At 43.5% G+C, this 26,377-nt stretch overlaps 1 protein-coding gene across 1 annotated transcript in view; it reads right to left on the bottom strand.

The window, feature by feature from the left end:
- Positions 1 to 26,377, bottom strand: part of PLCB4 (phospholipase C beta 4) — a 378,558-nt gene that overhangs the window by 226,640 nt on the left and 125,541 nt on the right. The window contains exon 2 of the mRNA XM_075527830.1: positions 25,421 to 25,479. The gene's annotated coding sequence lies outside the window, so the exon portion shown is untranslated. The remainder of the gene's footprint in view (positions 1 to 25,420; positions 25,480 to 26,377) is intronic.

Raw genomic sequence — 26,377 nt, 5'->3', positions numbered from 1 at the left:
CGAAGAGTCTCTGAGTTAGTCAGTGTGAGGGAGAGCCTGAGGCTGTGCTTTCAAACCGCTTCGCAGTGATGCTGCATGGTTGGTCCCGGATCACCCTTTGAGAACCACTCCCAGTCCTTCCCTAACCTAGGCAGTGCTGGGAGAAGAGGCACAGCACCGGTTCTCTTGTCATCCATCCTGCTTGGAAGCCATGAACAGGCCCGGCCCAATCTGCTCACGCACGAGCCATCACAGGGCCCTGAACCAAGTCATCTCAACTCAGGTCATCCGAGGCTTGGGAGCAGAAAAGCCTGGGTAAGCCCTAGCAAGCCTCGCTCAGACCACCAAAAATACCTAGCTTACCCACACGTGTGTGAAGGAACACATGTTTATGATGATAAGCTGAGCTTCTGAACCCCTGCCTGCCTGCCTGCCTCACACCAAGGCCTGCGCTCAGGAAGCAGTTGCCCTCGTTTTGACTCCTGTGGGCCATGCCCTGGAGTCAAAGCCTGTGGCTCTGCTGCCGCTCTGGGCTTGAAGCTTCCTCTGCATTCATCCCCCAGTCCCGCCGAACTGGGCCATCATACTCAGTGCTGGTCAACATTCACCACAGTTCTTTCACTTCCTTTTCTTTCACGCTTGGCCAAGTTGGTTTCTGTCCTGGTTTGGCCTCGCTGGTTTCTGCTATGGGGTCTGAGCAAGGGGTATTGTTCTGCCATGAGCAGAGTAAAAGGAGTGACAGTGATGTGCCAGCCCTGCTCCTCTGGCAGGAAGAAACACAAAGGAGGGATGTGGACAAACGAGATAAAGAGAGGAGACGACAAAGAGGCAACACTATTTTAATCCAGCAATAAAATTATTACTGATATCAAAGAAATCAGAGAAACTTCCACACAAGGAAGTAGGTCGTTTGTACTCAGAAAATAAGCCAAAATCTATGGCTTTTTCCCCCCTCCTTTTTTCAAAGACAACTTAAGCCTAGCTACTTCTCCTACAGGTATTGGCTTTCATTATATTACCTTAAGAGAAAGAGGTGAGTACAAGAAAGGTTTATAGTGGACTAAAAAATCCACCTCAGATTCTGGTGAACAACAGTTCTTTTTTGTTGCCAACCAACCAAGTCAACACCAGTTAAAGGTCAACCTATGTGTTATCTGAGTAGAACTGAGCTCAATCGGCTTTTCCACAGCTAATTCCTCAGAAATCGATTACCAGGCCTTTCTTCTGAGGTGTCTCTTAGGATACCCAGACCGTTACCCTTCTGTTTAATCATTTGCACCACACCGGGAGTCTTGCTCCAGTGGGAGATCAGCCTTTTCGGTGAACCGCAGTATGGAAGAGCAGACGACAGAAGTCTCCCTGATGGTGAGAGCTTTTGGAAGGTCTCCTTTCCTCCCTGACTCGTCCACATGAAATGAGAATAAAGGAGTAAAGAAGAGAATGGACCGGCCAGCAGGACCAGAAGCTGGAGACAGGAGGCGCTGTGTGTGTGCTGTCACAAAGCCGAGTGGGGAAAGTTACGGAGCCGGCTGGCATCTGTCCTAGAGGGAGCATGAAGCTTAGATAAGACACAGAAAACTAAGCTGTGGTTACAAACAAGTCAAATACTCTCATACTTCATGATATTAATGAGAAAGGACAAGGGGAGTCCAGAGAAGATCTCTCACGGGAAGGATAGAGGACCAAACACTGAGACACTTTCAAATGCCGAAGGAATAAACAACAGAGGCTTAAAGACACTGCTGACACCAACACGTGCCATTGAAGGAATATAAACAGTAACAAAGTAGCAAAAATCGTTTCTGAGTTAAATCCATATTCATTAAGTAAGTCAATAGCTAGGGTCCCAAAGTGCTCTGTTGAATAGTAGAGAGGATTGACACTACAATCACTTAGATCAGCGGTTCTCAACCTGTGTGGGTCGAACGACCCTTCCACAGGGGCTGCCCAATTCATAACAGTAGCAAAATTACAGTTATGAAGTCGCAACCAAAATAATGTTATGGTTGGGGGGGTCACCACACATATGGAACTGTATGAAAGGGGGGCAGCATTAGGAGGGTTGAGAACCACTGCCTTAGATTACAGCAAACGGCCACCCGAAAACTTGAAACAGAAATGGTTAACGTGATTATCTCCAAGGAATTGAAGGGGGATGCAGAAATGGATCCAGTTTGGCTTAAGTCTTTCTTTCTTCCCCAGTTGATTTTTTCCCCATGTGCATACATTATTTTTATTAAATATAAAATCAAAATCCTGTGTTTTCTCCGGTGAGTAATTCTTCAGCTTTGATGACCCAGCTGGTGAGCCAGAGGCAGAAGAGGGCACCTGCTCTTTCGTTTGGTGTTTGAGATCCATCACAGAGCCCCTCAAGCAGAAGCTGACTGCCTTCCAGTGCCATTATGTACAGCACGGGCAATGGGACCAAAGCGTCAACAATGAGTTGACCACTGGCAATCTCTTTACCTTTTATGTCCTGGAAAACCAGAGAGACAGGTATTGCAATCTCAAAATCAGTCACGGCAGCAGCTGCCCAGAAATGTGGCATCCCCTGACGATGGTGCCATCCGTGGGAAGACTTGCACGGGGAGGTCAGATGCCGAAACCAGAGGCCTGCTCTTTCCCAGGGCTCCTGCTCTGCGCTGACGTCAACGACACCGATGCCCCAGGAGGTGTCCCTGGGAGCATGCTCTGATCTCCACCGCCTTCACGGTGCATGGCCAGCCACTGGTGGCCCACCAGGCTGTTAGCAGAGGATCCCTTCCATTGCCAGAAATCATCTCTGTGGACCACAAACTGTCTGCTTGTCTTGAAATAATTTTTTTTTAAAAAAGCACGCCTTCACAGTGTGGTGCTAAAATAGTATGACGGCGGCACCGCGACCACAGGCACCGAGTTCTCCCGCCTCTCCCCACCTCCGTATCGCAGCATCGCCAGGCTCACTCGGCAGCTCCTGCTGGCATCTGGATCTCTCCCAGCGGCTTCCTTGCTGGTTGTCCAAGCTCCTCACTTCCTTTCCCCAAATTCCAGCCCCTACCTCCTTCAGTGCCCCAAGCAACTCGATCGCTCAACACACGGGGCTCCATGATTATTCACAGAGCACCTGGCGTCCTGCTATGGCATTCCTTCGCGGCTGAAAAGCAACTCTCGTTCCTCACTGTCTGCAGTGGTGTGTCTCCAAAATGTTCCAAGCAACGCAAAATCCTCAGTTAGTTCTCTAGGACTAACCAAAAAAAGAAAGGAGAAAAAGAAAAAAAAAAAACCTTGGGGAAACACCGCATACTTTAATTTCCACTGGGGAATTCACAAACTGCATGAGCATATTTGGGGTTCTGGTAAAGGTAAGTGCCGAACTTCGTTCACTTTTACTTCTGCGCAAAAAATCTATTAGCGTATGTTCAGCGTTTCACTTCTGTCCTCTGCTGTGAAGTGCCAGCAGCCAGTAGATTCCAACACCTGTGATCCTACATACAACAGACCAAAACGCTGCCCAGTCCTGCACTCCCCTTGCAGTCCCTTCTGAACTGGAGTCCATTGCTGCAGCAACTGTGTCGCTCCACTTTATTGAGGGTCTCTCTCTAGTTCCATGGCCCTCAACTTTCCCAAGCAGGCCCTCTGCCAGAGACTGGTCACGTGTGGGTAAAGCATCTATCAATAGCCCTTACCATTCCCCTTGGGTTCACCAAGGCTTGCAGACACGACTGTTTTGTGTTCTGGAGTTTTAGGGTCTAGCAGCAAACTCTTTTCAAATTGGAGTGTGCTGAAGAGCTGTTAGGTAGCTAGAAACAGGAGCCAGGGGCAGCTGATCTGAATGAGGGGGCATCCTTATTAACTCTGGATTGTAAGAGGAGTGTGCATGCCATCTCTGCTTAATTGAACTTTTCTACATTCAATTCCACGAAAATCTGGGCTCTTCTGAGGGGGCAGAAACAAAGCCACCACATGCCACTTGGCAGGTTCTACACTGCACAATGTGAGCAGCTGATAAACTATGAAAACAATATATACACACATGCATACACATAAATCTTGGTCTGGGAAGCAGTGACATGGCTATGCATACATATGGACAAGGAGCTCTGCAGGGTAGTGGCTAGTCATTGGGCGGCTAACCATCCGATAAACAGTTTGATGTCACCGCTCACTCCTGGAGGAAAGCCAGGACTTTCCTTAGGGTCACTGTGAGTCGGTGTTGACTTGCTGCCAGTGAGTCTGGTTTTGAGATAGACATCTAGAAAACCTTGAGCCATGACTTGTGCTTCATTTCCCCTATGTGTATTATACCCCAATAAATAAACACACTGGAGAGAAATGGACACAAAATATATAGCATATAATAATAAAAGCCTGCCTGGACTTTGAAGTTTTGTGATTTTTTTTTTTTTTTGCACTCTTGCTCTCCCAAGATCTATGAGAGTTCCACATGATTCCACACTTTGTGTTTTTCTGGCACAATAAATGGATCCTTAAGGTGTTAGTTCCAGATCTTACTAGAATAAAAATCTACCCCGTAGATGTCATGATGACACACATGGGCTAATACTTACAAGAGCAAGCTGTAGGCTTGGGGGGAGGGGGTGTCAAATAAAACATAGTTCAACTGTCCACTCCTATGTAAGCAAGACTTTTATTCTTTAGTTTCATGCAGCCACATTTCATGCAAAATCATATAACCTAAGCTTCTTTTGGAGGAAACAGCATCCATCCATTTATTTCATCTGACATTTCTAGTTTCCATAGAAACGCCCACAGATTGCCCCTGCTTGTCTGCAGTAAGTGCCTCTCCCAACGATTCAAAACAAGCCCAGGAGAGCCCGGTCCTGGTGTCTGACATCTCCCAGGCCTGCTCTGCGGCAGAAGGACAGAAGAGCACTTAAGTCAGGGTCTGTCACCTTTATGAGAAGAGCTGGCTCCATTAAGGGGCACAGGAATAAAAGATGAAATACGGCTTTGTTCAATTAGCCTTGGTCTACATAGGCTGTTTCTTGCAGGACACTCATTATAAATGTTCCTGAGGTTCACATTTGAAAAAAATAGACAAAAACAAAAGGGAAAGCCTAGACACTAGAAAAGGTACCCTGTGTACGATCAACTGGAATCATTACATAATCGCCCTCCGGCTAGTCCGCGGGAAGGTTCTTCTTCCTGGCTTTGAGAAGGGGCGAGAGCGACAGGAAGAATGTCAGACCTTAAGGGAAACCCGCTCCTAGAGGTCAATTTGAATGGTCTTCGTTTCATCGGGGCTGGTACAGACTTGCACACCCAGGCCAGGTCTCCCGGACAGACCTCAAGACACAAGACACACCCTCAGCCAATGGTGGGTGATAGGAGTCAGGAAGCAATTACCCTCAGGGAAGAGAAGATGGGCTAAAGAGCTCCATGATGGAGATTTCCCTACTGTTGGAAAAGTCTCCTTTCTTGGTCTAAAGCAGAGGCCCTCAAACTGCGGCCCTTAGACAACATGCGGCCCGCCGAGGACGTGTATCAGGCCCGCCGAGTGTTTTTGCCACCGCTGCCTTTCCTGCTTAGCAGCCGACTCTCCCTAGGCCCATAGGAATTTGTTCATTTAAAAAAAAAACAAAACTATAGTCCGGCCCTCTCATGGTCAGTGAACTGGCCCCGTTTAAAAAGTTTGAGGACCCCCGTCTAGAATCCTGGTTGCATTCGCCTCTGAAAAAGCCACTGTGCTCTACATGTATGATCTGCAGACTGCTGAGTGAATGCCAGGAGATTTCACAAACAGAGATGCTGTGGCCAGAAAGGAGAAAGCAGGGCTTCCTTTGAGTTCACTCTGGTTTGACCCCTGCTAAGAATCTGTGTTCCCACCCTATAGATACTGAGTCAGAAGCTTCCTTTGCTCAGTAAGAATCAGTCCCCTGCAGATCTTGTTAAACAGTAGATTTTGATTCAGTATATCTATGGTGGGAAATGAAAATTCTCAGTAGGGAAAGAACCAGAATGAACTGGTTCAAAGCTCTGGGATAAAGACAGCCAGAAACTGCTACATTTCCTTCTGAACTAGACCAGAAAGGGAAGCTAATAACAAGACCCAGAGCATCCTGGGAGTGTTCCAGGCATTGCTGGGGGTTTCCTTTACACTTACTCCTCTTCGCGAGAGTCTGTGCAGGAGGTATATCTAGACAAGTGTTTCTTATGTGCTTAATGATACAAACCAATCAGTATTTCTAAGGGTATTTGTGGGATGGTCTGCCTAATCGCCCACCACCACATCTGGGAATTTGCTAGCCATGGCTGTTTGGTCCCAAAGCAGGCTAGCCATTCGATATCTTACCAGGGCTAGGATAAAGGCCTGTCTTTCTGAGTGCCTGCCTGCACAATTTGTTTCCCATTGGAACCTGCATGTGAGCTTAAATTCTGAGCAACCTGGTTTGCAACGGGCTACAGATATGGCAGTGAGAGCCCAAACCCCATTTACAGAGTGCCCACATTGATTAAGCCTCCACTGAATGCTACAATCATTAGCCAAAGATGTAGATACTCTTGCTGTCAGGCAGAGAGCCAGGGAGAGGGGCTAGGCTCCACTCCTCTCTAGCCAGCCCAAGGAGAGGCAGTCTCCCTCTCAGGGGCTTGCCTAGGTGTGTCCTTGATGGAAGTGACAGTACTGGGGAAAATACAGGGGTCACAGTCCTCAGTCACACCCTATCAGTCTCACCCTCCCAACCTTGGCCGGAAGGTCCTGGACCAATCTTAGAAGCCCTCGTAACCATGTATGTGTTCCAATCACAGTTCCGTTCCCGTGATGTATGGATCTGCCACCAATCATGTGTTGTGACAGTTTCCTTCGCTTCCTCCCCATACCCTGTTTATCTTCACATCTGGGCATCCTCCGATGTCATTTTATCCCCCTTATGAGTGGTTTCCCTCTCGTGGAGCATGTGTCTGTGTCTGTGTGTTGTCTTGGTCTCTTTTAAGCCTTACGAAATGTTCGTTTTAAATTATATTTGGGGTGAGGGTTCTTTTGTTCCCTAAAACAAAACCATGTTCTCTGCTCTCTCCCAAGTAGAACAGTGCTTGGGACCTGGTAGGTACTCAATAAGTGTTTGTTGAATGAATGAATACAACAGTCATAAAATATAAAAAGTTACCAAAGAGGAAACACTAATGAAGGAGGAAACTAACAAAAAAATTTCTCCGAAGTCAATACCATTATTTTATAATATTAAAACATTAAGAAGATGAAATCTGAAACACATGTCTGGGATATGAAAATAAAATTACAATGAGCTATGTTTTAGCCACTCTCAGAAAGCTATAATTTGGCAAGGAAATAAACACAAAACAAAATCTGCTTCCACTTTAGCCTTTGACAAGATAAATCTCTGTCTCTAGCACTGTGGTGCATGAATGGCATCTGGGAATTAATATACTCTTTGATGTTAAAAGAAATTGCTCTTGACATTCACATCCAGCTTTGAACTCCAATAAACATATGACAAACATATTTTTCTCTCAGCTTTATCTTTGAAATAATCAGAGGTAAAAGCCCAAAAGAGGATGTTACCAGCAGTCTCTGAATGACTAGAATGGACACTTTCAAATAATTTTAAAGGACTGTCCTTCTCTAGTTCTTACTTGCTTTTGTGCCTTCCATGACCCAGGTAATGTATCAAAACACTGACCAACTCTAAAACATTCCAGATTTCCACTGCAAACCCAATCTATGCCCTTGGGTCCCGCATCCAATGCTGAAAATGACCTCTTAGCTTTTACCCAGTCAGTTACCGTAGTTCAACTATGCTGTTTGAAAGTCCAAGGCTTCGAACCAGTTCATTCTGGTTTGACCCTCTGCTGGGAACTTGCAGACACACTGTTTTACAATCTATACTTTTAACAAGATGCCCAAATCTATAAAAATCTCCTGAGGATCTTGTTAAAATACAGACTGATTCAGCTTATCTGGGGTGGGAATATAAATTCTGAGCCCAGTGTCACACCAAAACGATTTATTTTGAAGACCTGGAAATTCCTATACTTCTGTAAAAGAAGTACCCCAATTTGGCTTTCATGTACAAGATGCTGACCTATTCACGGGAGCCAGGTCTCCAATATAATGACACGCTTAAGATTCTACTTTCTTACTCTGGGAATCAACGAACAACTTGGATGCAAATCCTTGGTTTAAAATAGTTAACAATAGCAATACTCTTTGACTTTTCCAAGCCTATGCCCCTTTTTGCGATCATAAAAATTTTACATTGATTTAATGTAATATAAGGTATGTCTTATGAGAAAAAGGAAAAAATCCCAATTAACCCATTTTTTTCCAGGTGTGTTGGAATTAAGGGAGCCCTGGTGCCATAGCGGTTACTCGTTGGGCCATTCTAAAGGCCAGCAGTTCGAAACCACCAGCCACGCCTCAGGAGAAGGATGGGGCTTACTACTCCCATAAAGAGTTACAGTCTCAAAAACGCACAGGGGCAGTGTTACCAAGGCCTAGACGGTGGCTATGAGTTGGCAGTGACTTTATTAGAGCTTAAATTCTGAGTACCTTGTTTGGCAAAAGGCTATGAACGGCAGTGACAGCCAAGTCCACGTGCACAGTCCCCACATAGCTGAATGTGTCCTAACCAACGATGCAGAAAGCCTGGAGAGTGGGCTGCCTCCACCTTTCTCTGGCCAGCTCAGGGAGGAGCAGTTCTCGCTTAGGGGCTTGCCCAGGTGTGTCCTTGATGGAGGTCTCTGTCTCGGGGACAGTCCAGAGAGTTGAAAAGTCAGGAGTCATCCATCCCCTATTACAGGGGTGTCAGACTCAATGAAAACGCGGGCCATTGGGTGCAACGGGCAAGATTCATGCGGTCACATCACATTTACAAATTCTGTTAAATTTGTATTTTGAAGTGAGGGTTCAGGAATATGGGTAGGATAATTAAAACACTATATAACTGCTTTCATTTAGACATTTTATTTAATGTATTTACAAAACTAAATTTATTCCTTTTTTACCCGAAACTTGCCATTGCTTACTTCCTACTACTTTTCACTTACCTCTTCTGTTGTGACCAGAAAATATAACAAAGTAATGAACAAAAAACACAAAATGTTGGACAGCTGACAAATGTGATGCACATTCGTAATGGCTTCCCTCTAAAAATGTTAACTAGCGCTGCTGCTAGGTATGATTCTTAACAGAACAACCCAGAGTGCTCTTTTTAACCTTTTCACTGTTGGGATCTGTTTACATTACATGACACTGAGAGTGGCAGATGTTATCGCTTCCAAACGTCGCTGAACTGAGTCATACACGTCCACAGGCCCCCAGGAAAGGCACTGGGCCACGTGTAGACTCATCTTCAGTAGTTAAAGGGTTAACGAGGGACTTGTGTGTACGGTATTGCCTCCATCTCCCCTAAGCACTATTTTCTTCATAACATTTTTTTCCTATTTTCATTTTATTTCAGAGCATCACAGGCCATACAAAATTACCTTGGGGGCCGCATGCGGCTTACGGGCCGCCAGTTTGACACCCCTGCCCTATTAGTTTAGTCTTGACTGACTTGGGCCGAAGGCTCTAGACTGATCCGTATGTGTCCCAATCATGGTCCTGTCCCTGCTTCTCTATCTGTAGTCCTACCTGTAACTGATGGACTGATCTGCTGCCAATCAAGCCTGCCTGGCTCTATTTAAATTTCATGTCTCAATTGTGAGCCTTCAGGTGCCATTTCAACCTCGGGTTGGTGGCCTCCATCATCCGAATGATGTGTCTGTTTCTTTGTGTTGTGTTTGTCTCTTTAAAACTTAATAAATGTTCTCTTTAAATTATATTCCAGAAGGGGCTCTCTTTGTACCCTAAATCAGAAGTCTATCACTTACATGCATCCGCATAATTACCACTACAAACAAGATATTGGAACCTCTCCCATCAATTTCCAAGTTCCATCAAGCCCCTTTGTCATCATGCTGTGCCACAGAGCCCCCCCCCTACACACACACCCAAGCCACAAGCTGCCCCCATTTGTTTTCTGTCAAGAGAAATGTGACTCATGTAGGGCAGCCTAGAAATGAAACCACACAGGACACACCCCTTTGGGTGTGGCTTCTTCCACACTCAGAATGGTCCTGAGATTCATCCAAGTTGTCGGTTCTAGTAGTAATCGATCTGCTCCTTCTTTATTGCTGAGCACAGTTCCATTGGATGGGTAACCCATAATTTACTTGGCCATCACTGGCTGGTAACATTTGGTGGTTTCTGGCTTATTTGTTTGTTTTTGCTGGGATGACCAGAGCTGCTATGGACATTCAATTCCAAGCCTCGGGGTGGACTTGGGTGTTTGCTGTCCTTGGGAAAGCATCCAGGAAGAAAAGCGCTGAGGTCACATGGCAAGTGTGTGCTCCTCAAATTTTGACTCATGGTCCTTCCCAGGGATTACTTTGGCCTCCCAAATATAATACTTTACTACACAAATTAACAGACTTTTCCGACTTCTTCTCTGCCTCACAGATGCTAATGTGCTCTTTGCCATCTCCCTGGAAGGTCAGTGTACTGGAACCACCCTACAACGAGGTTCAAGAACAGCTGGCATACAGAGGATTTTAGATGTTTTGATATAAAATCCAGAACTAATTGGAGGGAGGCTTCTGAGCCCTATGGAGGTTCCATAGGCTAAAAAATCAGGGGACACATATATAAACCTTTCCAAACCCTCTTATATTCTTGTCCCTATATTTTTCAGCCTATGGAACCTATACGGGCTCTAAAACCTCCCTTCAATGAATTCTGGGTTTATACTGATAAAAAAATCTGGTGAGAAATATAAAAACCTTTCTGAGAGGGTTCGGAGGAGCCTTGGTGGCATAGGGTTACCACATGGACTGCGATCTACAGGTCAACAGTTCAAAACCACCAGCCACTAACTTTCTACTCCTATAGAGAGTTCCAGTCTCAGAAACCCATGGGGGCGCAGTTGTACCCTGCCCTATTAGGGTAGCTATGAGCCAACGTCGACTCAATGGCAGTGAGTTTGCCTTTTGTTTTTTATTTTCAACAAGCTTTTTATAGGCAGCATATTTTCCCATATATTTTTTTAGGGATCCTCTCCGGGCAGGACTGCAGCACCCCATTCTGCTGCCACATTTCATGAGGCCAATCCCCCTGAGGTAACACTGTTGGAGGGATCCAGTGGGCTACCTAATCACCAAAGGCTGAAAGAAGGGGCTCCGCTATCTCTTGCAGCTCTTCTGACTAGCATCTTTCCTCGTGATCTGCACAGACCAAGTCTTGCACAAAAGCAGGACATCAAGCGCTGAAAGAACTGCTTTGATTCAATGATTCATTCCAGACTGGAAATGAGAAACTGCCGCATTTAAAGAAATGAACTGGTCATTTCTGTACAACATTTTTTTGGTCTGACTCATAAGTAAAGGCAAAGTCTGCTAAGAATATGAAATACTAAAACCCACAAAACTTTCATTGACATATAAAATTTGCCCTCTTCCGGCCATTAGAGTGAGTGTCCATGTGTTAGGCAGCAAGAAACAGGGACAAGGGGGTTGTCCCTCTCCATGCTTGAAGGCCCCTCTACCAACAGGAGGTTGATAGAGAATCAGGTGAGCCTTAGCCAGTCCTAAAAACTACTGGGCATGCGGCAATTCAAGCCCAAGCCAGGTAAGTGGTATACCTGGGTAGCCCAAACTCGGCCCAGGTGGGCTTAATTCAGCCAATGGGGTCAACCAATACCTTTGATCACACTTCCCAGTCAGAGGGCTCAAATACCTTGACTGTGGAACCACTGCCCCTTCTTCTACGTCGTCCTTGGGCTCCTGTCCTGTGCCTGATGGGTCATGCTGCAGTCGCTGTGGCCTCAAGCTACCGTGTGTGGGTGTGCAGTCCCAGGAGGTTGCCCGTGTTCAGTGGTGAGCCCTGGCGCAGTTTTACACGCGGTTTGGCTCACTTCCTTAAAACAGTGTGTATTCTTTTGTGACTGTAAAATCGGGAAAAAAAAGAGGGTGGGGGGTGCTATTGATAGGATTCACCCTAAGGAACTGTGAACAGGATTTGCTGGAATGTCGTCCTGCTGGGGATAAAAGGAGCCCCCAGAGAAGCAGGAAGAAAGGTCTCTACCTGCAAGAGCCAGGAGCAGAGTGCATCCTCCAGATCCGAGATTCCTGTAGAGGGAACCTCCTAAATATAGAAGCCGGCTGAGACTTCAGCGGCAGAAACTAAGGCCAGAGCATGAAACAGACTGATGGACTTCCCAGCCCACGGAGTACGTAAAATTGACTGCTTTTCAACAGGAGGCTGGCTTGTGGAATGGGGTACACTTCTGGGCAATTACCTTGGGGAGCTGGGTTTGCTGACCCTCGGAGCTGCATGCCCTCTGGGAATTTATACCTGGGACAACTTTGGAACATGCCCCAAAGACAGCTGTATCTTGAGCATTTATCACTTGCTTCACAACCTGTCAGCTTCCTAACAAGCCCCATCTTCATGAATATTGCCTGGGAGTTCCGTGCAGCCGCTGCAGCGCACATTAGAACATAAAGGAGACACTGGGCAGTTTTGTCCGAGATAACTCACCAGCTAAGACCACCTTAGCTGCGACAGCCCTCCGCATACACAGCAACTGCCAGAGACAAATCAAGTGACCAGACTGCTGCTAACCTCTTTTAAGCCTCCTTATTGGAATAGTCCTAACGCAAAAGCTAACTGGTCTATCGAGCAGATGAGGAGTTGTTTTCTTTCCCATGAAGAGTCTCAAATTATATCTACAGGTTCTGAGCCCATGCTTTCCCCCCCTTCTTCAAAGCTGTAAGTTAAGACTCATTTTCTTTCTCTCACTTCCTACTTTATCTACGCTGTATGTGACCAGTATGTACCTTTGCCTTCCATGCAACCTCTGGAAACAGATCTTCCAGCACGTCCTTCCTAGTCAGCACTCCCATTATTCCTTTCTTACATCTCCATTCCCTTGCTGTTCTGTTGCACCCCCTTAGTGTTTTGCCTCGCTGCGGCAGGATCAGATCGGGTGCAATTCCCACACTGTGTCTCTGGTGCTGTCCCCTGGAGAGCTATGGGTCAGTGAGGGGCATCATGTCTCATAGTGGGCTTGGCCATGTGGTCCTCTCTGTGCACTGGCTGCTGTAATTGGGGTCATCGTCCTCAAGGCCTGGTGGGCCAGGATGCGCCCCACTCACTCCTCCTTCCCCTTCATCTGCTCCCATGTGCTCCGATCGGGTATATCCTTCTCCTGGAGCTGCAGATTCAATGCCGTCTTTTGAAATAAATTCTTCTGGGGGGAGGGGCCTCTGCTAATTACTATTTGGATCATTTGCCTTTTTTGTTGTTGAGGTGCTTACAATTTTCTACAGATTTTAAAGACTAATCTCTTTTCTGATATATCATTGCCCATTTTTCTCCTGTGCATAGGTTCTTCTGTACTTTCTTGATGAAGACTCTTGAAACATATAGTGTCATTTTCAGGAGGTTTCCAGTCATCAATTGTCTTCTGCTCTGTGTTCATTTCCTATATAAGAACACTTAGGTCTGTCGGATTTACGTTTAGGTATTTAATCCATTTTGAGTTTATTTTTGTATATGGAATGATGTATGGGTCCTGCTTCACTCTTCTGAAAATAGTAATCCAACATTTCCAGTACTATTTGTTTTGAAGAGACTCTTCCTTATTTAATGTTTTTCAGCCTTTTGCCTAAAATCAATTGTCTAGAGCCCCGGTTCTCAATCTGTGGGTCGTGGCCCCTTTGGGGGCTGAACAACCCTTTCACAGGGGACGCCCTACTCATAAGAGTAGTAAAATTACAATTATGACTTAGCAACGAAAATAATATTATGGTTGGCTGGGGGTCACCACCACATGATGTATTAAAGGGTTGCGGCATTAGGAAGGCTGAGAACCACTGCTCTAGAGGGAAGGACTTACTTCTTGGCTCTCTGTTCTCTTCCACTGGTCTATTCTTGTGTCACTGCTATGCTGCTGACACTACATGGCTAGGTAGTAGGCTTTGAGGTTGGGAATTGAATGGTTTCCTAGTTTGTTCTTTTTAAGTAGTGATTTGCTTATCTTGCTTAAGTTGGCAATTGATTTTCCCATATCTTTAAAAGTGATTCTGGGATCTGGATTGGAATTGCATTATATTTATAGATTATGCTTTAGTAGTATTGACATTTTCCCAATGTTAAGTCTTCCTGTCCATTAACATGAAATACTCTTTCAATTATGTAGGTTCCCTATAGTAGTGTTTTATGGTCTTCTTTGTACAAGTCCTCCTCTTTGTGCAAGTTTCTCTAGTTGGGATTATTTCTAAATATTTCACCTTTTGTGTGGATATTGGAAATGACATTATTTTCTTGATTTCTTCCTCAGTTTTCTTCCTTAGTATACATGAAACTGATTGATTTTTGTATGTTGCCAACGCTTCCAATTATTTCCAACAATTTCCTTATTGAGTCTTTGCATTTTTATATGCAGACTCATATCATTTGCAATTTCTATTCTGCCGCTTTGGATGCCACTGATTTGTTATGTAATCCAAACTCATTGCCACCTTAAAAGTAAGTGTTTCAGAAATAGGGAGCTTCATACCTGAAATGCAGCATTTGTGTAGTAATTCGGTCAAGTCCCGGCGTCCAGAGCATCATTAGGTAGGAGAAGGACCTAAACATAAGGCCAGCTTCATCCTAGACCTCTTCAATGTCAAGTCTTTTGTAGAACCATGGTCCCTTTACATCTTACAAAAGAAAGAGTAGAAGACTCCAAAGGCGGTAGTTGGGGGTGGGTAGGAAGGCTGGTTAACTACAAATGTGTGTGAGCACCATGAACCAGCCTTGTTTTATATGCGCATTTTGGGCCAAGCAAAAGAAAAGACAATGGAAATGAAGATACTATGAACTTAGAAGGACAGGTCCTAAAAAATTAATTAATTAATTAAAAAAAGAAGGACATGTCCTATATATACATAATGCCCCTGAAAATACTTGTAACAAACTAATGAAATAGTCCATTTCAGAAGTATACAAACCCAGGCTCCCCATGTTAGTTAGTGCTCAGATTCTCCCTGCCACATGAGTGGCGATGCATCCAGCCAAGTGAGAAATTGGAAAAGATATCACAGTTTTGCAAGAAAATGCTCATCGTTGGAAGGAAGCGGGTTTGACTTCTACATGTCTATGAGCTTTGTCCGATCTTGAAAGTACCTATCTGACCCCTCTGTGAGTTTGTGGTGCTCTGGTGGCATGCATGTTGCTGGAAGTTAGGGTACTAGTCTTGCAAATATCAGCAAGGTTACCTGTAGTGGATAAGTTTCATCACTGCTTCCAGTCTAAGAGAGACTAACAAGAAAGACCTGGTAAGCAACTTCCAAAAACTAATAGAAGCCTTATAGATCACAAATAAAATTTGTGGGTGCTGGAAGATGAGTCCCCCAGTTTAGAAGATACTTCACAAGAGACACCATGGACTGAAACTGCGCAGGGCGAGCATGGGTTCATTCTGCTGCACAGACAGTTGCCATGATTTGGAGCCGACTCAACCGCAGCTAACAAGAACAACAAAGGACTCCAAAGCAAAAGGAACCGCATCTATCTACATTCTAGACCTCTGTGTTTTGCACGTGGAATATGAAGCACATTACCATTGTTATCAGTTCCTTGCGATTTAATTTTCTGAAAGGATGGCTTCCTCCCAGCTACCTGACCGCTCACTGCAAAACCACAATGCCTGAAGGAGGGGTCAGGAGACCCTGTCAGCGCTTTCACCAGGACAGCCACTCAGGTCTTCCTCAAGTTGTCCTCTTCCTGCTTTCATGACACCTGATTCCCCCACAGGCCACAAGATATGGAACAAACGGAAGCAGCTGATCTGGGAGATCGTTGTAGCCAAGGTCACACCGGCTGCTTCCTCTCCTGGGAGGGTTTATTTTAGTCTCTCTCCTCAGCAAGCTGCCCTTGCCCACCTGAGAATGCCAAAGACAGAAAGACAGTGTCTGTCTGCATTTCACAAAAGACGCTAAGGACGTCTTAGATCATCCTTCCCACTGGCTTTAGTCACTTAGTTGAAAAAGCCCCAAAAAAGGGCTCGAGGAAAGTCACTGGGTTCTTTCATTTTCCTCCTCCCTGCCTATAGAAACGGAGTTTTCAAAAACCAGACATTTCCAGTTTGTGGGGAGTAGGAATCATATTTTGCAGCTAGGAAAGACCTGGAATGTCCGATGCAAAATGAGGGGACAAAAAGTCGTGTCTTTGGAATGAAAAGCTCTTGCTGTCACCATGCGCGAGAGCCCTTGGGAAAGCGCACAGAGACCACTTTAATACGGGAGTCGCCTACACAGGAGCGTACTCCAATGCAACATGGCAGAAGCCCAGTCAGGAGAAACTCAAATATCTGAGGGGCTTCCGCAAGGTTGTAAAATCCCTCAATCCCACCATCCCACCAACTTTTTGAATCTCCTTTGTGAGGGCAACCCCTAGAAGTTTTAGATTACCTTTCTGTAATGGACCGTTAAAAGTCTTCCAGGTTTTCAAACCAAAAGGGGGAATTAAAGCAGGGACAGGTAATATTGTAAATGAAAACTTTAAAAAGTTGGACTGAAAAACAAGTTTTTCAAGCACTTCCTAGAAAATAAAAGGGACTTTTAGGGGTTTTATTCAAATGTATCGCATTTTACTTTTATGAGGATTGCTTTTCTTCTCCAAGATAAAGTTGAAAGCATTTAGTTTGATTTTGTATGTTCACTACAGGGAGCGCTCCTATGATCAGAGATCGGAGCTCTAGTGCTTAGTGGTTATGGACTGCCAACCACAAGGTCAGCCATTCGAAACCACCAGTCAACTCCACAGGCAAAAGATGCTTTCTACTCCCATAGTTAGTCTGGGAAACTCACCAGGGCAGTCCTACCCCGTCCATCAAGGTCACCATGAGTCAGAATTGATCCAAGGCATGTTTCTGTTGGATGGTATATAATTAGTGCTTTCCTATACTTCCTTCTCTGAATATTTTAGTTCCTTATCTAGCTCGTTACGCTTACATTTAAGACATCTTATTTTAAAAATTCATGTCAAAGTAAATAAGTGGTGGAAGTAAGTACATTTCACCTTGTCATTCTTGCATTCACAGCAGCTCACTCGTTTCCAGTGGAAGGCTGTGAATTTGTAAGATGGGCTGTTAGGAAAGCCATGCTTCAGAGCTCCAGCTGAGGTACAAATGAGCTCCTGGCAGGGAAGGAGACCTTCCTGTGAGAAAAGGCGTGTTGAACACAACACTGATCTTTTAGGAAAGGTCTCTCCAAAAAGTCATGTTGCCCTACACCCTTCCTCCTGATTAACTTACAAAAAGAGGGTCAGTTGGCCTTAAAGAGCAAGAGAAGAGCAACAGAGAGTACCCTAGATAGGTAAAGACTGTTGGAGGAACGCTGATGTTGGCCAAGGAGGAGAATTCTTTCTCTCTCATGGGCCCCCTTTTTCTGAGGGGGACAAACCTTAGGTGGTAAGCTTGTGCTCTTTTGAGTAGTAAGGGCATAGGAAACTACCCCCCCAGACACACACACCCCTCTTTCTGTCAATGCTTTTCTATCTCATTTCTCAATTTCTTCCAAGATAAAAGGACATGGGCATTTGTGGTTCAAGTTGACCTACACGTGCACATGGGTCTTAGGATCTGTGGCCGTGTGAAGAGTCGCAAATAGCAAGCCAGCTCCCAGCTGCTCCAGATTCCTGCTCTGCCAACTTCAGTGACTACTTCAGTGCAAGCACATGAGATGCCCCAAGAGAACCACAAAGCCAAGCCCTTTCCAAACCATCAATAAAAAAGGCAACTGCTGCTGTTTCATGCCACGCTATGCAGGGGGATTTCTTACATAGCACTGATAACCACGACTGACCCAACACCCATAAGCGTACAGTAATACCGCATTTCAAATGCGGCACACCTACGTCCTTGAGTTTATTGTCTATCTGGCCAAGAACGACCTTTCTCAACATGGACTTGGCACTTGAGCTTTATCAGTTTACATGAAAACACTCAAAAAGTGCTAGATCCTCCATCACCCCCTATATAGCTATAACTATCTAAAATCTTTCTGCATTCTACCAGGACCTATTCTAAAATGTGAATTCCGGACTATTCTTTTCATTAAAGTTAACAGTGACATCCCAGTTACCAAACCCAATCATTTAAATCATAATCCTTATTTACTCCAGATCATGGTAAACCTACCAGGCAGAGTAGAAATGATGGACAGGCTCCAAGTAGGCGGTCTCATCTTTCTCCTGTAGATCTGCGGCTGTGTCTGGCAGCCTGGTGCCTAATCTATCATGCCACCATGGCCTCCAGGACAGTAAATGGCTCATCAAAGACAGGTGGCCTTGTTTTCTTTATCAACTTGGCAAAAGCACTGAGAATACCTCTTCTCTCAAAAGAGGGTAGGCCCCCATACCAGAATTTTCTAAGGTATTCTAAATTTGCACTGGCCAATAAAGTGACACTGGCAAAATAATTTTTGAGTACTCATCTCAATTGAAATGAGCTGAAAGTAGAAAGCACACACCAGATATGTGTGTGTGTGTGTGTGTGTGTAAAATAACTCATAGTACCAAATATGTGTCCAGTTGATTAGATCTTGAAATGATATGTTAGGTCAAACCTGCTATTAACATTAATTTTAGCTGTTTCTTTGTGCCTTTTTAATGATGTGAGTGTAAAATGCATACAAGACCCGCATGATATTTGCATTGCATAGTGGGGCTCTAGGAGAGCAACAGGCCAACTGTGAATGTTTGTGTCATACTGAATTGAAAGTGCTTAAAGAAACACCATACCAAATTTTTAAATGTAAAATACTTATAAGAAAAAGGTGAAACATTGGAAAATAACATAAGGAAGACTGTTAAAAGAAAGAAGAATAACATTATAGTAGGGATGCTTCAAAATACTTCTACCAAAAATAACCACCCGTCATATAATCTCTTGCTTCTTTTTCGGGCACATCCTATCTAGTATTCCAGCTAAGAAAAATTGTGAACTTTCAGATTGTTTTCTTACACAAATAACTAATATGTGTATAACTATAACTATGTAACTAATATATGTAGAAATTCTACTGACAATTGCTTAAGTGACTCTTGCTAATATGGCAATCACTTTTATATGGCAATCACTATAAAAATTATATATCTGAAAGAATTAAAATACACTGCCATTGCATCTACTCCAACTCATAATGACCCTAAAGGACAAATCTGAATTGCTCCCTAACATTTCTGAGGCTGCAAATCTTTACAGGATCAGAAAGCATCATCTTACCCCCTTGGAGTGGCTGGCAGGGTCTCAGCCAGGGCTCTCATTAGGAGGAAGAGGTTATTATATTATTAGAGAAGGAATTGAAATTTAAACACCTTCTCAAAAGTGCTCAACTTTCCGTATATACTTGTGTATAAGCCGAGCTTTTCAGCACATTTTTAATGCAATTTTTGTAGTAAAATTAGAGTCCTTGGCTGACATTTGGATTGGCTTATACTTGAGTATACACGGGGTACATTAGGAAACGGCCAAAGTAGTGAACACGTGCCCGCAGGAGAAGTGAAACGGCACACTGCTTACTACCTTGAACAAGCTCTGTGTCCCCAGCACCCATAAGATTTATTGTAACACTCCAGTATGCCCATCTATCTCCCAGTCTTTGTGTGCTTTGAGACAAGGCACTCACAAAATGTCGTTAGAAGGACGTGCTTCAATCACTGGAGCTGTTTTGCTGCTGGTACAGAGAGCAGGAAGGATGAAGAGGCTACATCCCTCTGCACCCAGGTTGTTTTGCTGCTGGTACAGAGAGCAGGAAGGATGGACAGGCTACAGCCCTCTGCACCCAGGTTGTTTTGCTGCTGGTACAGAGAGCAGGAAGGATGGACAGGCTACAGCCCTCTGCTCCCAGGTGGCAGTCATTATTCAACTACAGCACCGACGTGAAAGCCGGCTCCCTGGACCTGAGGAGGTACAAACTCTGAAGAGGCATAAAATTCCAGAGCTTCCCCTAGGACTGCCCGGAGAGAGGAACTTTGCTTGGTAATTCCCAGTTAGGTTTCTTTCTCCTGCCCCCCACCACCACCCCCACCCCCAATGACTGTTTTCAGGTGGAGGCACTGCCTTAATAAGTCACTTGCACAGGATCCTCATTTTAGAGTCTGCTTCTGGGGAATCCAACAAAAGACACTTGGCATGTAAGAATGTGCTCCAAGAAAATACAAAACCACTTCTATGGAGAAGGGTTTTTATAATACTTAGTGAAATAATCACAGCATCCATAGTTTAATCAACAAGAAGTGTACTTTTTCTGAAAGAGCAACATAGCAGACCTACAATAGAGGTTTGAGATCTAGAAAAGAGATGTGGATAGCCAGCACAAATATGTGTGTGTGTGTGTGACTGTATGTAAGTATATACATATATGAGGGGGCTTCAAAAAGTTTGTGGGAAAATAATCCATTACCCATATACATGTGTATAAGCCAAGTTTTTCAGCACATTTTTAAATGCAGTTTCTGTGGTAAAATTAGGTGCCTTGGGCGATATTCAGGTCGGCTTATACTCAAGTGTATGTACGGTAACCTTTAATGTCATTCTTCTAAGAGCTGTTTCCTGACGCCCTTCATCTCTTCAGAAGTCAGGATAACATGCAAAGTTATAAAGCAAAATCAGAAGAAAGGGAAGTTAACATTAAACCTTGGTGTACTTCTAAAAATTTTGATAATACTGTTATAAATTTTGCATAGAATGTTAATAAAAATAATCCAGAATCCTTCCAAAAAGAAGAAAGCAACCTAGAAGATATTGGGAAACGTAGTAGTATTACTTTCAACCCAAAATAACCCATGGGAGAAGTTCTCAAGGGTGCAGCTTTCTTTCTTTTACTGAAACTAGAAGAAACTTTTAGATGTAACTACACTAACTTCTAGTTTATTCTGGAACCCGAAATAGGATTCTAAGCATAGTCTAAGATCTAAGAATGGTGTGACTAGACTAACTTCCAGCCATTCTGGAACTGGAAATGTACAGATGAGGATACCTCATCTAAGAGTAATCATTTTGTTGTCTACATGAGGATTTTTGCATCCAGGAGCTTGCTGCTTAACAGTGATAAAAATCACATTGGACGTGCCACAAATATATGAAAAGTTAAGTTGCACTTCGTGCCATTTGAGCAAGAGTCGCAGTATATTCTGTGGACAGCAGGTAGGTTCTTTCGTATCTATGATGTGCACAGAATATACTTTAACTAGTCAAGACTGCAAGTCTGGGAAAACACAGTAGACGTTGTAGAAAGCACCAGAATTGTTCAGGTTGCACAGGTCTAGTTCCAATTTTTAGTAGAGGAAGACATTATTTTAGGAAATCCAACTTTAGCATATGAGAAGCCCAAAAGGATTGCTACAGGGAGGGTGCCCTTCCAGTTTCTAAGGCACAGGTTTAAACACGCTTCTTTGATCGGTGGATGACTGCAAACATGTTCTCCCAATAGTTTTATTGTCCTCTCCTTATTGGAATGCCTTCGAAAGGGGATGATTTGGTGCTCTGAGGGCAAAAACTATTCTGAGAAGAAGACTAATAACAAATTTTTAACACGAATCCAAGTGAGCCTCTGTCTACCTCACTGAAGCATTGGAACAAATGTATCGGCATGCCGCCCTCAGAACACGAGAGATTTTAGGTGGACCAAGCATGTTAAGAAAGAGCAGCCAGATTTCAAAGACGATCCAAGGGAAGGACGACTGACTATCAGCCTCCACAAATGAAGTGGCTGCGGCTGAAACCCAGACCCTGGTGAACTGTAGATTGACTGTTGACGCAGCCGTGACTAAAAATGGGTTCTCAGGTGATTTGGCATTTTCCATGTTCAGTGAACATCTTGGTTTCAGCAAGCTTCCTGATCTATGTGTGCCAACAGTTATTATGCAAAAATTACCCACCTCAAGGAAATGAAGTTTCTTTCCATTTTTTACATCAAGACGGAAGCTAATGAAGATAATTTTATGAAAAAAATGTAACCAGAGATGGGTCTCGGGTTTACTAATATGATCCAGAGATCAAGTTCCAATCAAAACAGTGGTTTTCGCAAGGATTTGTTGAACTTGTTCCATTCAAACAGAGGTCAGCGCAGGAGGCTGTGGCGGCCTGCTCATTCCATGAGGGCAGCAAGCCTCTCTTACAGGAATTTCAATGGAAAACCCCACTCCCACTTTCCCCTTCAGACTGTTTTGTTCCCAAACTCAGCATTGAAAAGGAACAAGGAGGCCCAAACAGTCGTTCTTATATAAATCAAAGAGCACAAATTTGGGGGGTGAGGGGGGAAGGGTTAGTGATCCAAGCTATGCCTTCAGTGGCACATAGACCGAGATGGAGGAGAAAACAATTGCGGAGAGACAATAATTTCACACTTTTATATTTTTGTTTAATAAATGTTTCTATGATATTCTGGAAATACATGTCTAATATTTATTGGCATGTAATTCACATAGCAGTCAATTTAATCATATGAAGAAGAGATGTGTAATCATCACCACAATCGATTTCAGAACCTCCTCCTCTCGTGTTCATTGTTGTTAACGCCCATTTCCACCCAACCTCCCTGCCGGGCCCCTAGGTAATTATTAATCCAATGACTGTAACGATACATTTACCTAACCTAGATTTCACAGACAGAAATCCATACAAAACAAACAGGCAGCAAACAAAAATACAGAACAACAAGGACAATACCAAAGAAGAAAACTTGAATCAAGAAGAAAGGAGAAAATCCTAAAAACGGAAATAACTTTAAACTGGGTCAAAGGGGTGATCAAATGCTGTTAGTACATTTTGACCTAATGACATCTGCCATTATCAGCTTTGCCGTGCCGTCTGATAAGAAGGCTCCTCACATCGCTGGACTATGGCCAGAGGGGAGTGGGGTACTGAAGGCTCCCCACTGAAGGTGGGGGCCCTGCAAATGGATTTGGGGCTTCCACAGCCATCTACAAATTGGATGTGCAGAATTTAAGCTCCAATATGGTTCCCTCCTTCAGATTTGGATTGTATTGTTTACAATCCTTGAATCACCCAGGCTTTTATGCTTGGTTCATGTGAAATTAGTTGACACCTCACTTAGATGGCTGCTTGCTTGAAGATAATCCTTTAAGATCCCAGACACTGCCTTTCTGAGAACCAGGCACCATCTGGTTTCTTCACCACACTTTGTCACAATACTTTTTGACTTAACTTTGTACACACATTAAAAAAACACAACTCACATTTCAAAATATCTCAAATTTGAGAGTGCTAGAGGAAAAATGTTTTTCTTTTTAGAGGAATGGAGGGAGGCATAGAAACCATTCTGTTTGGGAGGAGAATATGAATAAATCAAATGAAATCTGGGTGCTCATCCAATCAGATAACATTAGGTGTGATGGTGGGAAAAGAGCCATGCATCCTAGGGCCTGGCATTCAAAGTTTTCATTAAATCAAAGGCACAACAATTATACCACTTAATATGAAAAAATGTGATTTTTGCACTTAAAATTGAATAAATAACTTCTAAGCTATTTCATTTTTTGACTCTTAAATCAGAGTTGATATTCACTAAGCAAATCCTTTTTCATACAAAACGGATCTTAAAATGATCTATTTAAGGCGAATGCAATGATTATACAGAAAAGACAGCTTACAGAAAAATATAAGGACTAGTATGTGTGTCTACACTGATTTAAGGCCGTACAGAACTATTCAGTTTGTCTACTAAGACATAGCTCATGAGTCATCCTTGAGAGCAGTAAAATATAGTTCATGTGACTAAAAATAGGTAGGACATTCGATAATAAATGTACTTTCTTGATATTCTGTGTCATCAAGAAGCACTGATTACTGGGAGAAGTGTCAGGTTGTGCGCCTCTTCCTTCCTTTTACAGAAAAGACGAAAGAAAACCAGGAACTGCCAAGAGATAATGCGATGTGGCACATGACATGCAACACGCTGAAGAAAACAGCTCTGGGTTTAAATGCCTGGGCCCGAGAGTTCCCCTATTTGAAGAGATAGGGCAGTAGCTAGTTATCTTTTCCATGTGAGCACTCATGTATACTCGTGTATAAACCGAGTTGTTCAGCATGTTTTCAATGCAGTTTTGTGGTAAAATTAGGTGCCTTGGCTGATACTCAGGTTGGCTTATACTTGAGTATATACGGTATTGTCCCTACAGCAGCGTTTCGCAACCTGTGGGTCGCGACCCCTTGGGAGTCAAATGACCCTTTCATAGGCGTCACCCGATTCATAAGAGTAGCAAAATTAGTTATGAATTAGCAATGAAAATAATGTTATGGTTGGGGGAATCACCACAACATGAGGAACTGCATTAAAGGGTCACGGCATTAAGAAGGTGCAGAACCACTGCCTCAGAGTAAATGATGCCACTTAATCCCCCTTTTTTAAAACTGAAAAGAGCAATTTGATAACGACCTCCAAAAAGAACAGTGTCTCTCACACTCACTAAGGTTCTGACTCTAGAATAAGCTTTGGCAAGTTATTGTTTCTAATGTTAAAAAGAAGACATTTCTGGTTTCCCTTTCTGCCTTCAAACATGTCCACACAGGGTCGCAGAACGGAGCTTCAAGAGAGGATGGGAAGACAAGTCCTGTCACCCTCGTAGATCATTCCCATGAAATGAAAGGATTCCAGTGAAAATTAGCACAGTTTGATGTTTCAGGACACTGGAAATACTCTTTAAAATTTTGTATAAGATTGAAAACGAATCACATACATTTCAGAAAAATGGCCAACTGATCTGGTTTTCAACATTTTCTGTTTTGTTTCTGTTTGTTCATATTGGGGTTAATCTCAGACATATATTGCCACTGGGGGTGACCCTCTTGAACTTCTGTTACATGTTTTTTAGAATATGAAACCCAAGATCGATGAACCTATAGAGACAGCAAGTAGAATAAAGGCTTCTTGAGGGTCCAGTACAGGGAGCTGACGTTAAGGAGTTCACAAAAGAATATTTTACGGCTGATTGTGGTATCAACTGTACAATACTGCTTGATGTGATTAAACTATGGAACAATATGATTACCTGTGTAAGCTCCCAATAAAATGGTTTGAAATTCAAAAAAAGTTAAGTGAAATTAGAATCAAGCAAACAAACGAAGAGAAGGGCCAAGAACAGTAGGTAGTTGAATAATAACTGAGTCTCTAGAAATGCAGGCCATGCCACCATAGACATGAAGTAGAAAATCAAGCACAGGCTAACACATGTAAGGTCGGTAGTGGGTTGAAGAAATTCCAGTCTAGAAAAAGCTGGTAGATTGTGCTGAGTGCTCCTCCATAGCATGGAAAACATTTGGGAGTACATATTGAGAGGCATTTTGGAGAGAGTGACATCATCCTTACTGAAGAGATCCATCCAACAGACCCCATCAGCAGCCACGCCTCACTGCAGGCAGCGGGTACTCACCGGGCGGATCCGGAACCAGGGCAAACGGTGCCTACTTCAGTCAAGCCTGCAGTGCCGCCCTGTGTAATGCAAGCAGACACAGAAACGATCGATCAATATTCAGGACTTCAGAGTTCTCAAAAGTGGAAAGAGCCCTTTACATTTCAAACTCAGAATTTATAATTTAAATATACACCAGAAAAAAACACATCAAGACTTTACTAAGCAGATGACAAAAGTTTTAAATACTGCCCTATGCAATCTGCAGGCGTTTTATGCCTAAACTAGTAATCCATGACTAAACACCTTAATCTGTCAAAACAGCTAAGTAATAACTGAACAGTAAGGATATCTAAAATATTCTAGAAGTATGAATTGTCATTTTCAGAATAATACTATGATGTCCATAAATGAACATTAATTAAAAAAAAGAACTTTCAAAGATTAGTGCTGACTAAGAAGGATTTGCAATGAAATTGAGTCTGCATCCTGTCATGTATCAACATGGTTAGGTCATGTGAACATTAATTAACACATGCAAAATTGAGCATGAGCACATCAGATCATAAAATAATGACTACATCATTACATATCTGACTGATATTACAATTCCATGACCGCCAAATTACATCATTAAAAAACTAAGTTACATCATTACATAACTGCCAAACCATCAGGAATCATGACTCAGCCCAGTTGACACATAACCTCAACCATCACAGAATTACTCTCACCTCTCACCTCTCGCTTTGCACCCTCAGCAGCTGTTACTGCCAGGCAGGTGGTTAATGTGAAAAACAGTCCAATACTAGAATATTTACTACTGCTGTAAGTGTAAAATACTATTTCAGGTACTCAGGCAGTCAACAAAGGGGGACAAGGTGCACTTACAAAAAGCCGAACATCTGGCTGCTAACAAAAAGGGTAGCTGGAAGCACCGTCTCCCCCACCCAGTGGGGTTCCAGGACACAGGGGGCC

This window comes from Tenrec ecaudatus, chromosome 12, assembly GCF_050624435.1.
Source record: "Tenrec ecaudatus isolate mTenEca1 chromosome 12, mTenEca1.hap1, whole genome shotgun sequence".
NCBI lineage: Eukaryota > Metazoa > Chordata > Mammalia > Afrosoricida > Tenrecidae > Tenrec > Tenrec ecaudatus.
This window is presented reverse-complemented; position numbering and strand designations above follow the sequence as displayed.